Source organism: Acinonyx jubatus, chromosome D3 (assembly GCF_027475565.1).
Source record: "Acinonyx jubatus isolate Ajub_Pintada_27869175 chromosome D3, VMU_Ajub_asm_v1.0, whole genome shotgun sequence".
NCBI lineage: Eukaryota > Metazoa > Chordata > Mammalia > Carnivora > Felidae > Acinonyx > Acinonyx jubatus.
The window spans coordinates 27,449,371-27,464,500 of NC_069392.1; the positions used below are offsets into that span (position 1 = coordinate 27,449,371).

General features: G+C 51.4%; 1 protein-coding gene across 2 annotated transcripts in view; it reads left to right on the forward strand.

Annotated features, from left to right (window-relative positions):
- Positions 1 to 2,750: 2,750 nt before the first annotated feature.
- Positions 2,751 to 15,130, forward strand: part of HIC2 (HIC ZBTB transcriptional repressor 2) — a 28,765-nt gene continuing 16,385 nt past the window's right edge. For both annotated transcript variants that reach the window (XR_008291509.1, XM_027049620.2), the window contains exon 1: positions 2,751 to 2,948. The gene's annotated coding sequence lies outside the window, so the exon portion shown is untranslated. The remainder of the gene's footprint in view (positions 2,949 to 15,130) is intronic.

The window sequence follows — 15,130 nt, forward strand, 5'->3', positions numbered from 1 at the left end:
CTCTCTCTCTCACTCTCTCTCTCTCCCCCTCCCTCCCTCCTTTCCTCCCTCCCTCTGTCCCTCTCTCTGGTTTGCACACACACTGTCTCAAAAAAAAATCTTAAATTATATATATATACTAAACTGTAAGTAATCTGAAAAGCTATGATTAAGGGAAGTGTTTATGGAACCCTCATACTCTGGAATCTGTTAGCTATTAAAAAGTGAATTGTGTGATATGAACTAGAAAGATGTCTGTGGTAGCTTCTTAGGGACAAAGAACAGATGTCCTGTAAGTTCTAAAGTGACTTGCCATTTATATGGTATATTATTTTGTAGTTTTAAAAAAGTAAGATTGTTGTGTAACATGTGAACAGATACCTGTTGATGTCAGATGTACATGTCAAACTGCTAATGTTACTTCAGAAAACATATGGGAGTGAGGGGGAAGGAGAATGAGAAACTTTAAAAAAATGTAGCTGGAATTATTCCTATTAGAAATGTTCCTTTTGTAATAAAACACTAAAATATACATGTGCATGAAAAAAAAAATCCCAACCCCTAGAGAGAAACTCTGTAAATATTTTGGTGTGTTTTCTTCAATATGTTGCATGTACCTATATATATTTGTGCACTTTTTATTCTTAATATCATTTGCACATTTCCAGATCATAAAACATCTTTGTAAACACCATTTATAGTGGCTCCCTTACATTTTCTCTTGTGGGATATTTGACCAATCCCCTGTTGTCAGACATTTACTTTGTGTATGATTTTTTTCATTATTATAAATGACACTTGAAAAAAATTGATTGTACATTAATTTTCAAATGCAAATAGAACAAGTGACTACTGAGTGCCTATTAAGTCTCAGGTGTGTTCTTGGCATTGGGGTTCCAAGCTTATGATCTGGTTAGAAAGATCATCAAGCATATGGTCTGCAAATGTGGTTAATTTCTTTAAAACAGAGTCCCAGAAGATGGATTACTACTGCTCCAAGGGGGTATTGATCATTTGAAAAGATTTTTATACTTGGCTCATACTGCCAAATTCACATTCAGAAATTTTGAAGCAATTTATGTACTTCAAACAATATATGAGAGTGATTACTCACCAGACCCCTGACTGTTTGAAGATTATAATTTGAAACTGATTCCTGAAAATAAAACCAAACCCTCAGTATGTTGTAGTTTATTTTTTTTAATGTTTATTTATTTTTGAGACAGAGAGAGACAGAACATGAATGGAGGAGGGTCAGAGAGAGGAGGAGACAGAATCTGAAGCAGGCTCCAGGATCCAAGCTGTTAGCACAGAGCCCGACAGGGCCTCGAACTCATGGTTCTGGTCCGTGAGTTCATGACTGAGCCAAAGTTGGATGCTTAACGTACTGAGCCACCCAGGTGCCCCAGTATATTGTAGTGTTAACTTGCATGTCTTTGGTTAGTACAGTATTGACACTTTCAGTAGTTTCTTCGATCACAGAATGTGCCTTTTCTTCCTTACCGATGTTTGATATTTCTCTTTTCATTTGTTATGTTCTTACCATTTCTAGGATCTGTTTCTAGGCTTTTTGTCCCCTTTCTTTCTTGGTTTGTATCACACTGAATTGACTGTGGTAGCTTTATAATTTAAGTATTATTAAAGCAAGTCCACCTTCATTTGTGGGAAATGAGAGCTGGTTTTGGTTATTTATTCTTTCAGGTGAACTTAGAATTTTGTCAAGTCCTGTTAGGATTACATTAATTTTACACATTACATTAAATATACATTTACATTTAATATAATTTAAATTTATGCATTAATCAGGAAAGAATGGTCGCATAACCAGCCTTCAAGAGGGGGTCTTGGCTAGTGCTAGGGCACAACTTCTCTGCATGGCAAGTCTGGGTTCCTCTCTCAGACGTTGACAGTGGTGTGTTCTTTTGTTTGGTGTTCAAAGTAGAGAGAGGTCCATTAAGTAACTCCCTAGAGAAGCGGCCACGCTCGGGGCCAGCTCCAGTCCCTCAGCAGGCCATCGGGCCACGAGCTTGGGTCCAGGCGGGCCAGCTTAGGCGCGTCGCTTGACCCCAGGGGCCAGTGAGGGTTTGTGGTCACCGGAAGGGGCTGGCTGAACACCGAATGCTGGAGACCTCCGCGTCCTCTGAGCAGGTAGGGCCAGCCCGGAGGGCTGCGAGAGCGGGTACCCGAGGGGTCGCGGGGGTCAGGGGTGGGGGTGGAGTCCCTTTCCCTACAGGACACAAATAACTTGGGCCTCCTTGGGAGCCCAGACCACGCCACCTGCAGTCCCCGGGGGCTGTGCCTTTGACGGCGAGGTCCCTGCGGGGGGCACGGAGCCAGGGTGCGAAAGTGTCCTGGAGGTGGGGCGCAGGTTGCTAGGGGTTGGGGGGGCTTCAAAGCGGTCAGGGTCAGGCTCAAAGGGGGTCAACTCTGCGTGTGTGGGCTGCGCGTGGGCATGTGGGGGTCCAGAGTCCCCATCCCAGGGGGTTGGGCGGTCCGGTTGTTTCGGGGTGAGGTCGCGGTCCTACCCCTGCACCTGGGGTCTGGGTCAGGCGGGGCGCCCACCGTCTGGGTCCCGGGTGCCTCCTGCGCGCCCCTCCCCCCACGGCGGCGTCCAGCAGGCCCACCGCCCCGCCCTGCCCAGTGTTCGGACCTCTCGCCGGCTCCGCCCCGCCCCTCTTGCCCCGCCCACAACGAGACCCCGCCCCAAACCGCCCCCGGCCCCGCCCCGCCGCTCGCCCATTCAGATGTGGGTCAGGGGTGAGCGGCGGCGCCGACGTCACAAGCTTCCAAGATGGCGCCGGGCGGGCGGCTGTGAGCGGCGCTCGGGGCGCGCTGGGCGGGGAGCCGAGCCGGGCCGGCGGCGGGCGCACGGGGCGGGCGCAGGCGGCGCAAGCCGGGCGCCGAGGACAAGGGGCCGCGGGCAGGGCCGGCCGGCCGGCGGGCGGAGCGCCGCCGCCGACGCACACGAGGTGAGAGGCGGTCAGGGGCAACTGGGGGCGCGGGCGGGCGCGCCCCCGGGGAGAGGGGCGTGGGCGGGCGCGCGCCCGCCGGGTCTGGGCGGGGGCGCACGCGGGACCGCTGGCTGGACCCAGCCCGCTGGGGCTTTGTGGTCCCGGTGCCCGGCAGGGCGCGAGCGGCGGGGGACCCCGGGCACAAAGCCCCGGGGCCGCGCCAGGCCGGGCGCGGGTCTGCGGAGCGGGGGTCGGCGGGCGAGCGGGCGCCGGCTCTTTGTGCCTTTTCATTAGCAATCTAATCCGAACAGCGTCGGGAGAGCTGCGCTGCCTGACAGGCGGGCGGGCTTCCATTATGCAAACGGCCCAGCGCCTGCGGCCGCCCCTCATAAGGGGATTTTGCTATTTCCAGAACTGCGGCGCTCCTCTGCCTGCGGTCCCCTTTTCTTGCCCCCTCCCTGCGGGAAGACCGGCCTGGGCAGGGGCAGGGTTGGCCTTGGAGGAGCCGCTCCCAGAGGACCAGGCCCTGCGGCTGGTGGGCTCGCTGCCCTGCCCCCAGACCTCTCCTGTAGGCAGCCACTTGGCAGGAAGAGAGATGGGCTTGGGGGAGGGGGTCGGCTGGCAGGGGGAGGGGACCGGCTGGCAGAGGAAGGGGGCTGAAGGGCCCCAGCTTGTCACTCTGTTTATCTACTAAGATGGTTCATATTCACGTAGACCTAGTTGGTTGGGGGTGGGGGTAGGGGGGGAGGCAGGGATGCCTCTCCCTGGGGGGCAGTGACTTCTGGAGAGCAGGGAACGAGGTCAGATAATGCGCCCAGCGGCCCCACCCAGAACAGCGTGGGACTGCCTGGAGAAGGGAGCCCAGTGCTGATCCAGATGGGTTGGAACGTTTTTGAAGTTATTTATCCATGCCTTCTATCCCCTCCACCCCCAGTGTCTTTTTCTAGTAGGAGTTGCCAAGCACATCTGGAAAGCTAGGTTCCCGCGCCCCCCACCCACCGCCCCAACAGCAAGGAGGGGTGTAACCCGGGGAGGCCACCCCTCTGACATATGTGGTGGGGGGGAGGGGCAGAGCTTTGCCCATAGGAATCCTGTGGCGGTGGATTGTTGACTGATGTGGGGATTGCTGTGCCTCTTGTCCTGGGGGGGTGGGTGGGGGGGAAGGAGAGCTGGCAGGTAGTGGAGGTGCCTCCAGAGCTTCTAGGCTGAACTTGGGCCTGTTCTCGAGGGACTTTGGCTGGAGGGATGGAGCTAGGTCACTCAAACCCAGGACCTTTCTGGAGCTGTAGCATTTATTGCTTCCTGGCTCCTGGCTTTACTTCTTCCCCTCCATTCCCATCTGCCAACCCTGGACTCCTTGGCTCTTTCTGCAGACATTTTCAGTAGCACAGGCCATGTGGCTGGTCTGTAGCCCTGGCTCAAGGAGAGACTGTACACTTAGAACAGGGTTGCTGGAGTGGTCTGAAAAAAAGCAGATGGGCCGGCCTCAGGCTGGCCTCTAGAGACAAAGCTGTGTGGTGAGATTGCTGGTTTAGCGGGCTCTTAGCACCAAGGTGGGGGGGGATGGGAAGCTGATACTTGGGGGTTGAACTGAGTCTTTTGGCCCAGGAGTAGGTCACCCTGCATTCCAGGGAACCTTTGGTCCTGTACAGTTGGGGTTATGAAAATCTCTGGGTCCCATGGGCAGGCAGTAGACTCAGAAGGCTGGGAGGGGCTCCCCACCTGACTGCCTGCTTCAAGGGTCGGAACTCCCAGGTTGGTCTGCCTTCTTTTGGCTTCTGGCTTTCTGCGGACCAGTTTTGGGGAGTTGCTGAGTGCCTCTTGCCCAGCTTCTCTGGCCGTTTGACTCAGTGCTGGTGTGTGCCCAGAATTTTCCCTGCAGTGTTTTCCTGCCAGTTGTTAGGACTTGTAGATTAGTCACTCAGCTTTTACAAGCAATTCCTGAAAAGAAAAATCTCCCTCTGGTTGCTGGCTCTGCTTAGAGGAAGAAGCAGCCCGAGGGAGCCAGGTCTGTAATTAAAGCAAAACTGAAATGATTGCTTCAATTGCTGGAAGGAGAAGAAGAGGCGCAGGTGGGGCAGAGGCGATGCGTCCTGTCCTGCTGCGCAGTACCTGCTCTGGGGACAGGTAGGCACGATCCTGTCTTCATTCCCTGGTCTTGGCCGGCAGCCCAGCCTTCTCCACAAGCTGCAGTCCTGGATTAATCCTCACGTAGTGTTTTCTTTCCATAGATCAGATTTCTCATTTTGTTAATAAGCACAGCCTCCGATCCACTTGAAGTCAGCTGTCGTGGACTTGGAGCAACAGGGTTTTGCATTATTGAGCTGACAGGCCTGCTGCCTTCCCGGTGTCCTTATTGTCTGTCAGGGTCAGATCTGGGGGTGGGGGCAGTGCCTTTTAATCAGCAGCTAGCCCCCCAGAGAAGGGCTGGCTGGGCAGTTCTGGAGAGTCGGAGGAGTGAGGAAGGAATAAAGTTCAGTTTACCCAGGGGACTGGCCTGTTGGCCTCAAGCTGTCAGCCCCACCCGAAAGGTTGCTCGCTTTGCCCACTGGGGCTGAGAGCCACTGCCCCCAGGACCTGATCACTAAGAGGGTGGGGGCTCTTGTATCTGCCACCTGGGAGCAGCTTTCACCATTGAGAAGAAACAACAAATCAGGTTCTTGTCCTCCTGGCTCTTGGAGCCTGGCTGAGGAGGGACTCAGTGCAGTGAGAGGGAACTGGGCTTAGTTAGAAAGTCTGGAGCGTGATGCAGACTCTGCCGTTTACTCTCCGTGTGACCTTGGACAGTGATTGACTCTCTGAGCTTTGGTGTCCCTCTGTCTAAAATAGGAGCAGAACTTGAGTTTACATATACATATCGCTGCCCTCCAGAGCTCACTCAGCCTGGGGAAGACTGACAAACAAATGATTGTTAAGATGGGGCGATAAGGTCTGGCCCTGTGCTGTATGGAGTGTAGAGGGCACCACGGGGATGGTGGCTGTAGCTACCAGGCACGGAGGAAGGGCCCAGCTCTGGGGTGGAGGAGATCCATGAATGCCATGCAGAGTTGAAGTTGGTCGTAGAAGAGTTTTAATGGGGAGTTCACAGGAAGACCGTGGCAGTGTGGAGTGTGGCAGGGGAGACTGGAGAGCAACAAGGCAAGAACGTGAACCTGCAGATGCTGTGTGTTAGAGAAGCTAGCACCGGAGCACCCACTGCGGGCAAGGCACCTGGGAGGCTCTTTCACAAGCTTTTTATTTATTTGACAAGATTTTCCGAGAACGACACAAGGGTGCAGCACCCAACTCCTGTGGCTAGACTGGATCATGCTGGTCTCTGCCCTCTGGCACTCACAGCCTTGCCAACAAGTGGTCTACCTCGGGACGGGAGATAGGGGCACACTTAAGTTTTCTCCAAATCCTTCCAGGTCAGCACACCACCACTTAGTCTCCTCTTACACGGACTGGTAAATGAGACTCAACTGGGAGGTTACATAATTTGCTGGGGCTGCAAGCAAGCAACTGGTCAGGCTAGGGCTGGAGGGTAAATGCCTTTAACTCCAGGGCTTTGTGGCCCATGTAGTGTGGAGTCTGGAGAGGTCTGAGCTCCAAGCCGGGAGAGGCCAGCAGACAGCCCCCTCCCCAAGAGGATCCTGGCTCCGGTTTAGGGGCTTCCAAACAAGCCAGGCCAGTTTGACTCTGCCTGGCACGGCTAGCCTGTGCTTCCTGCTGGGAGGGGCCTTGCCCTGAGGGATAGGGACCTGGGCTCGGGGAGGTCTCAGAGCTGCAGTCAGGAGTGGCAAAGCCAGAGAAACCGTGGGGGTTGGGGTTGTGTGTGGGCCCCTAGTGAGCTTGATAAGGAAGGGAAAGCCGGGAGGTGACTCCAGGCCCACCACAGTCTAGGAGGGAAGGGCCCCGGCTGGGGTGCCTCTGCTGAGGGAGGGTGTGGCTGGACTGAGTGCAGTGAGTGAGTCTAAGAGCCTGCCTGGGACGTTTGGGAAGGGGTTCAGAGCCCCTCCTTCAGACTGCTCGGTTTTCATGTTTTTCATGGTAGTGTCCCATGTGGGTGCAGAGGAGGGCGAGTGTGGCCTTAAAGTTAGAGCAGGTCTTTCTGTGGGTGAGAGGGGACAGGGCAGCCATCTGTTGCTGCCTCTGAGATGCATAGTGCATAGTAGGTGTCTGTTTCCTGTTTGAGGGTAAGCCACCCCTGTGAGCACATGGGGTATGAATGAGGAGGGAGAGTGCGGTATGGAAAGGCAGGTGGCCCAGTCTTCCAGTGCTGTACTTCCAGCTCTCTCCATCCATTGCATGGCAATTCTAAGGGCCACTAAGGAAAGGTGGTGTTTGGGCTTGGCTGGGGGGGCGCTTCCAGGTGGGGAGTTGGCCTCTTGTGGAGATGGAAGGGCTGTTGGCTCTGGCACGGGTGTGGCCGCTGTGCAGACTTGTCCCATGCGTTCCAGGCTGCTGCTGCTGCGGCCTCAGGCTTCTTTCCCAGCAACACCTGTGGGTGGGTTCTCTCAGGTGAGTGTGGGGAGGGGCCACTCCAGTGCTTTGAGAACAGTAACTCCCCCACCCCCACGGAGTAGAGGTGCTGCTCCCATCACACACTGGAGTCTGAGCTCCCTTGGCCTCTTCATCAGCCTGGTTATAGGTCCTTCAAGGAGAAAAACTGCCCCATGGCCTTTGCAGTTCCCTCACCTGTGCTGCTTTGGAAGTTTATCAGATCTTGGTGAATTCTCGTACCTGAAATGAATGAGAAGCGACAGTAGGGTTGATGGCTAGGAAAGTGGGACCCGGAGCCTCAGTGGCCTGACCCTCTATGGACATCATGGAACTTTCCTTGTGATGAGTGTGTGCTGCTACCCTTGCTTCCTGGAAGAGGCCTGCCTGCTGGTGCCCTGGTTCTCAGCTCTGGACCTCAGGATCATCTGGGAGCTGGTAGAGGCCAGCCCAGCCTAGACTATTTCTAACGTCCATGTTTCCTAAGACTTGGAAATGAATTCAGTGTGCAGCCAAGATCGAGAACCACTGCTTTAAAGAATCTTTGTTGGTAATAGAATCAAGCAAGTGGTGAGTCCAAATCGACCAGTGCATTATGACCTGGGGTGGTCATGGACTGCTTTACTCTAATGGCCCAGTGGGATTGAATTTATTTGCAAAACTAGTTAGGTTGATTCTGTTAGTTACTAGGGTCTTGGAGAAGCAACAGACACAGAAGGGGCTCACTCTTTTTTTTTTTTTTTTTAATTTTTGAGAGAGACAGAGCACGAGCAGGGGAGGGGCAGAGAGAGAGAGACACACACACAGAATTTGAAGCAGGGCCCAGGCTCTGAGCTGTCAGCACAGAGCCGGACATGGGGTTTGAGCTCACAAACTGTGAGACCTGAGTGGAAGTCAGATGCTTAACCAACTGAGCCACCCAGATACCCCTGGGGCTCGCTCTTTTCATGGTTTTTCTTACTTGGTGGCAGTGGGAGGGACCACAGGCTGGTGTGCACTAAGGGGACAGCTCTTCAGAGGTCCCTGGGGAGCTGCTTGTTGCGCTTGACTCCAGAACTCTTGGCCCTGCTTGGCTTTCAGAGTTTACCTGTTCTGGTTTTGTGGTGGCGTTCTTGGGCCCTGGTTGGCCTCTGTGTGCCCTGGCAGGGCCTGACATAGTGACATTTGGGAATCCTTGTGGCTCCCTCATGAGTCCACTGTGGCCATAGCTGGGGATCCCTGGAACCTGAGCCCCTGTTTTTCTCTCTGACCTCAAGGTCCCTGGGGGAGAGAGATTGATCCCTGAGGTTGCTTTTCTGGGTTGTTATCTGGGTAAGGTGTATAAGGGGCCAGGAAACAGTGTGGGGGGTGGCTGTGAGAGGCAGAGCTTCAGGTAAGACCTGGCTGGCCTGGCCCAGCTCCCTTTGCTGGAATAGAACAATGAACTGCCCTGGCGCTTAGTGCATATCTGTGGGCAGATGGAACATAAGACAACCCTGCCTGCTCTGGGCAGCTTACAGAATGAGGTGAGCAAGTGTCTTAAGTCTGGTGTGGTTCTGGTTGTTGTCTTGGGTAGGAAGTGCTGTTTTTTAGGGAAGGAAGACCAGCCTGGGCTGTGGCTGTGAAGGAGAGGGGATCAAGAAGTTGTGGCTGGTAGTTGAGGAAGAAGCAGGTGGTGTTGGGAGCACAGACAACATGTCCTCCCTCTCTGTTCTTTTCCACCTGTACACATCATGGTAGGTGGACTCTGGTTGTGTCTTGAGAGTGAGTGGTCCTGGGGTCTGGGTTCCTGCCTCAGCTCTTTTTGCCTCTTCTACCATGCCGCAGGACTTCCCTGCCCTTCTCTCTAGTAGAAGGTGGCTGATGGTTTCTGTCTGACAGGTGCTACTTTAGCTTTGCCTGAAAACTGGGAGAATTCCTGACAGAATGCCAGGAAAGTGTGGCAGAAGATGGTTGGGCGCTCACTTTTAGGCTCTTACCCCATGGTAGCCCTTGTGGGAGGCATTCGGAGTTTAATCCTTGGAACATAACCTGTGCAGTGCCAATCATTTTATCAATCTTCACTGTATAAGTGACTTAGAGAGGTTAGGCAATTATTTTCAAGTCACATAGCTAGGAGGTGGGTAGAGAATTTCTAAGGGTAAGGTAAACACAATCACACATGTGTGGCAGCCTTGAACATGTATATTTGTGGGCTTCCTCTGAGCAGTGCCTGGGCCTGGAGACAGTCAAGGTTTTCGTTTGGAGTGGGGTGGCAGGATGACTGTCTTGGACAAAACCTGGAGGTGACTGGTAGTCCCTTGATAACTGCGGAGGGACCACTACAAGCTTGGTGAGCGGGTCCATTCCCCACCTCCCTCCAGGAGCTGGGGGACAGAGGGGACTCTCTGGGTCATCCTTATTCTACCAGTCTCAACTCCTTCCCTTCTGGCACATGGGACTCTTCTGTCCTATGGAAACTTTGGCCTTTGCTAACCACTTCCAGAAGAGCCTTGAGAGGGAGGCTTTGGGGGTTCCTGGGAACTCAGAGCTGAGCTCCTTTCCTTCTCTTGGTATTCTCACTGTGTCAGTGAATGAGAGGTGCTTGGGCCAGCGGTGCTGTGTTGTGTGACATTGGGCAGGGTGACCTCTCTCTCAGCAATGTGAGGCTCTTTCTTGGTAGATGGGTGATCTTGGTGATGAGGGGAGAGGCCAAGCCATAGTCTCTTCAGGTTCCCTGGGCCACCTCCAGCAGGTGCCTTTCTCACCTGCCACGAGGCTCCAGGTGCAGGTGGGTTGAACGCTGGGCTTGGGTTGTCCTTTGGCTGTGGTAGATGAACCTGAGCGCCAGAGGGGTGCAGGCAAAGGGGAGAGGACTGTTTCCAAAGTCCCACATTCCATGCATGTGTTGATGCTGATAAGGGCAGCAGGGCTGGCTTAGCTGCTTTGGGCAGGAGGGGACTTTGACTTCATGCCCCCAGCAGGCAGCGGAGCTTGCACATCCTGCTTCCTGTAGCACCCCTCCCCCTCCTCCCTCTCTGACCACCTGTGACTACTGCCTCTGGAGGGCCCACGACATGCAAAGGCCCAGCTTGCTCCCAAAGCATTGCCAGCTCTGAGTAAGCAGGCCTCTGGAGATCTGTTTGGAGTTTCTGTCAGCCCTGCCTTTTAGAGTATTTGGTGAACAAGTGTGGTTTTGAGAAGAGTGCCTCTCTGTGACTCATTTTCCTTGCCTGTAAAATGGGTTGTTAGAAATATTTGAGCTGATGCATGTCAACTGTTCTCAGAGTGGTTTGCAGACCCCTTGGATTTCCCAAGACCCTTTTCATAATTCTTAGAAGTTACTGGTCTTTGTCTTGTGCAAAGCTCTGGTGGGTGTACGTGTTGCCCAGAGTTGTGTTCTCCACTGTTGGTGCTCCAGACTGAGACATTCAGTCTTACGAGTGACTGGGGGAGGCAGTACAGATGACTGAGTAGTAAATCTAGACCCTGGGGTACACACACGTCTTTTTAGTATTCCGTGTGATAAAATGGGGAGTATGTGTGACTACTGTGGAGTACAACTGTTGTCTCCAGAAACATACTTTGCATTTGCTTGGGCTGAGCCCTGAACTAGCTGCTTTCTCCTCATGGAATATTGTTTTTACTTGAAAGAAGAACCGACAGACAAGGTGTGGTTACTCAGACTTGGAGAATTTGTGCAGATATTTTCTCAAATGAACAAAGTGAGCTTTGCCACTTTGAGGAAAACAACTGATAATATTTGTTGCCAGAGCTAGAACCCTTAAGGGAAAATGAGAGTTTTGGAAAACTATTCATAAGGTGAGCCTGACTTAGACTTCACTGATAAGATCAGCGGTGATATTAACACATGGATTTTTTTGGTGTTGTATAATGAAATGTGACATTTGGAAGATCTGATTCACTCAGTGAACCAAATGACCAGTGCTTGATGTTGCAAAATCCTGCGTGAATATGAGTGCAGTGTAAACCAATGGATTTTTGCGTAACCGAATTTGAGATAGTCACAGATACGATTTCAGAGTCTCCATTGCACCTTTTAAGAAACCTCTGCTTGTCGGGTTTTAGTGTGATGTCAGTGAAGAATAGCCACAGTTAGCTGAAAGGATTATTAAAATACTCCTCTCTTCTATCTATGTGAAGTCACATTTCTTGATAGACTTTAATCAAAACCAGTTATCCTAATGGACTAAGTGTAGAAACAGGTATGAGAATCTAGCTACTTCTAAGCCAGATGTTAAAGAGATTTAAAATGTAAAACAAATGCCAAATATAAAACAGTACTACTCTTTTCACTAATTTTTTTAAATTTTGGAATCTTTTTTTTTTTTCATAAAAAAGCATTTTTAATGTATTTATGTTAACGTCGTGGCATTTATGTTAATGTGTTTTTTTATTGATATTCTGAGTCAAGTATTTGTTTTAATTACCAGTTTTTTTTAATACAGTAAATGTAGAACAGTAGCACCAACTACAGTAACATGTAAACCACATGAAAGTTCTTTGGTTCTTTGGGAGTCCTAATTTTGAAGAGTGTAAACAATAGTTTTGGAACTGCTGACATGGGAGGGTGCTCAGCAGCCTTCTCTCCTTTCTTGTTGCCCCCTTCTCACCGCCTCCTTGTCTTCTCTCACGTATTGTTTCACTCTTTTAGCACTAAACCTTTCTGACCAGCATTTGCTCACCTAATACACCTTTATGAGGGTCTGCTTCATGCACAGTGTAGCTGTGGCTGCTGGGCTAGTGGGACACAGGGTCCCTCACCTTTGGGAGCCTGCTTGGGGTGGGTAAGGGGTCTGGGGGGAGGGCATGAGCACAGGGTGGGTGCACAGAGGGAAGCAGCTGGGCGGCTAGTGCTGACATAGGTCCCGGGAGAAATGCAGGGCTGGCTTCGCAGAGGGGCACTCAGGCATGTCTGTGGACCAACCAAGCTGAGAGGTGGGCCAGGTCCTCTCTGGGAAGCACCCTGCAGGCCGGGCTGGAGTGTGGACTTTATCCAGGCATCGGGAATGCATTGAAAGCTTTAAGCAGGGGAGTGACTGGATGAGATCGGTGTTTGAGAAAGATAACTCAGGGTTGATTGGACTCCGAATTGGAGGGGGCAGAGGCTGCAGAGGGGAGATGTATGCTAGACTTTGATATTTTCGATTAGAGTGGCGTTAACTGCCCTCTTCCCCTCCATTCCTTGGGAGGGTTCCTGGGATTTCCATCCTGTTGGGTAAGACACACTTGGCCTCCCAGGTATGGAGGCCCTGCTTTGTGTTGCTTTCTATTTAGGACCGAGTGGTACTACTTTCTGGGCATCTCCAGTGGGATGGAGCTCTCTGAAGCCCTTGTTGGCACATTGTTGCCATATTTGCCCAGCCATGTGGCTCTGCAGTGTGGGGTTCTGGGTCAAGTGCTCAGTGAGTATCACACAGCTGTAGTCTCTGGCTCCTCCTTGAATCTAGAAGGTCTTGTCCAGGGGTGTCTGGGTGGCTCCGTTGATTGAGGGTCCGACTCTTGATCTCAGCTCAGGTCTTGATCCTCAGGGTTTTGAGTTCCAGAAAGAAAGAGAAAGAAAGAGAGGGGGTGGGGGGGGGGGGAGGGAGGAAGGAAGGAAGGAAGGAAGGAAGGAAAAGAAAGAAAAGAATTCTAGAAGGTTTTGTCCTGCTCCCCTTTCTTTTGGGACTTCTGCACAGAGCATGCCAGCTTCCTCAATTGACTTGAAGATTATGCTCCAGGTTATTTACAAAAGTGTTAATGGGAGGGTGTAAATTACACATGCACACATATAGGTATAACTAGTGAGCAACACACACCCTTGCTTCCCCCACCCATGTAAGAAATAGCCCCTGGACACCCACCTGTGTTGCTCCCCAGCTTATCCCTGCCTCTCCCCAGAAATCACCACTCTTTTAGATTGTGGGTTAACTGTTCCCTAGCTTTTCTTTGTAGCTTCCTTGGGCTTGTCTGGATCCTTGAACAGCGGTTCACTGGGTTTGCCCTTTGTGTACTCAGAGCCAGGCACTAATCTCTATTTTGAGATTCACTGAAGTGTTGTGTGTAGCTGTGGTTTCTGTGTTCCTGTCCCTACTTGGAGTGTTCCAAGGTGGCACTGTCCTACATTTCATCCTACCCCCTGCCAGTGGGGGTTCCGGGTGTTTTTAGGGCAGAGTTTTTGTTACCTCCTAAGTAGCCCTGTTTTCACCTCACCCCCTGGCTCTACTTCTCCAGGAAGATAAATACCTCTTTTTTTTTCTTCCTTCCTTCCTTCCTTCCTTCCTTCCTTCCTTCCTTCCTTCCTTCCTTCCTTCCTCCCTCCCTCCCTCCCTCCCTCCCTCCCTCCCTCCCTCCCTCCCTCCCTCCCGCCTGTAAACCCAGTTTCTTAATGCTAAACAATCCTTCCAGCACCACTGAGACTCCATTTTAAAAGTAGAATGACACTGTGTGTGTTTTTTTTCAAGTCTGAGTTGATCTCTCTGTCCGATTCCCTTCTGAGCTGTTGGCCTCTCCTGTGTCAGACCCTTCAAGATGACTGCTGGATGGGTGAGACCTCTTCTGTAAAGTACCACACCTGGAGGCTTTAAAAAGCCTTGGGCACAGGACCAAAGAGTGTGAGATTCTCTATAGAAGTTCACCAATTTTACCGTTAAAAAGGCCTTTTTAAAAACTTTAGCAGGTGCCTATGGTATCTCTACTTGATTTTTTTTTTTTTTTTTTTGTATTAAAACAACCTAATCTTTGATCTTTGGCTGTAGCTCCTTGAGTCATTTGTTTCCTTCTGCTTAGTGGCTCCCTTTGACCCCCTATACTGGAGGGCTACAACTACTTTCTTCCTGGCTTCCTCCCTTTGATGCTAGCTGCTCAAGGACCCGCTTGGGCCTTGGTGGAAGGTATACTGTTTGTACCTCACCTGCAGCTCTGAATTTTCCTCTCCTGGGCTTGCCTGAGTGGAGTTCTTCCTATCTGTTGAAATATCAGCTAGATGCTAGGATTAAAAAACGTCATCACGTTGTTACTTTGAATGGCAACAATGATTTTATGGTGGTTTCTAGATTTCCTGTAGCTTCCTGGCTGGTCTGTAGAGTTCTCTCTTCCAAGACGGATATTCTGCCCTGGATGTGGCCACTCTGTCCTGTCAGTTCTCTCTTTCTTGTCTTATGATTGTTGTTATTAGTGGTTCAGGGAGGTTATTTCCTGGCTTGGATCTACTTGCTAATCAGGACCAAGACTGGGCCTTGCTTCCCATCCTGAAAGTTTCTGTGCACTGTATTGTATTCAAGTATATCGTACGTAGGAAATATGTGTAGTTGTGAATGACTGCTCCGAGGGTTCTTCACAGATGGACATACTTATGTAACCAGCATCCAGAATGAGAGAAACAGCCCCAGAAGCCCCTCGTGAGTCCTTTGAGTCACCCCTTCCCCCTCCCCACTCTCCTCTCATCCCTGGATCCGTGTTGCCTGCTTTCCAATTTACGTGAATGGAATCACAGCACATAGTCTCTTTTGAGTCTGGCTTCTTCGGTCAACAGAATGCTTAAGAGACTCATGTATGTGCACGTAAATCAAACCATGTGACATCACCAACATTTTTAACCTATAAAAAGCACACCTGTATGTGTAAATGTTTAGTCCTGTGCATGGCTGGGTAACCGTCCTTATACCTTCGGCTACCCCCTGTCGTGTAGGGTGTCGGGCTCCTGTGAACAGGGCTGCTGTGCACACGCTTGCCCGGGTTTTGGTGAGCATGTGGGTAGG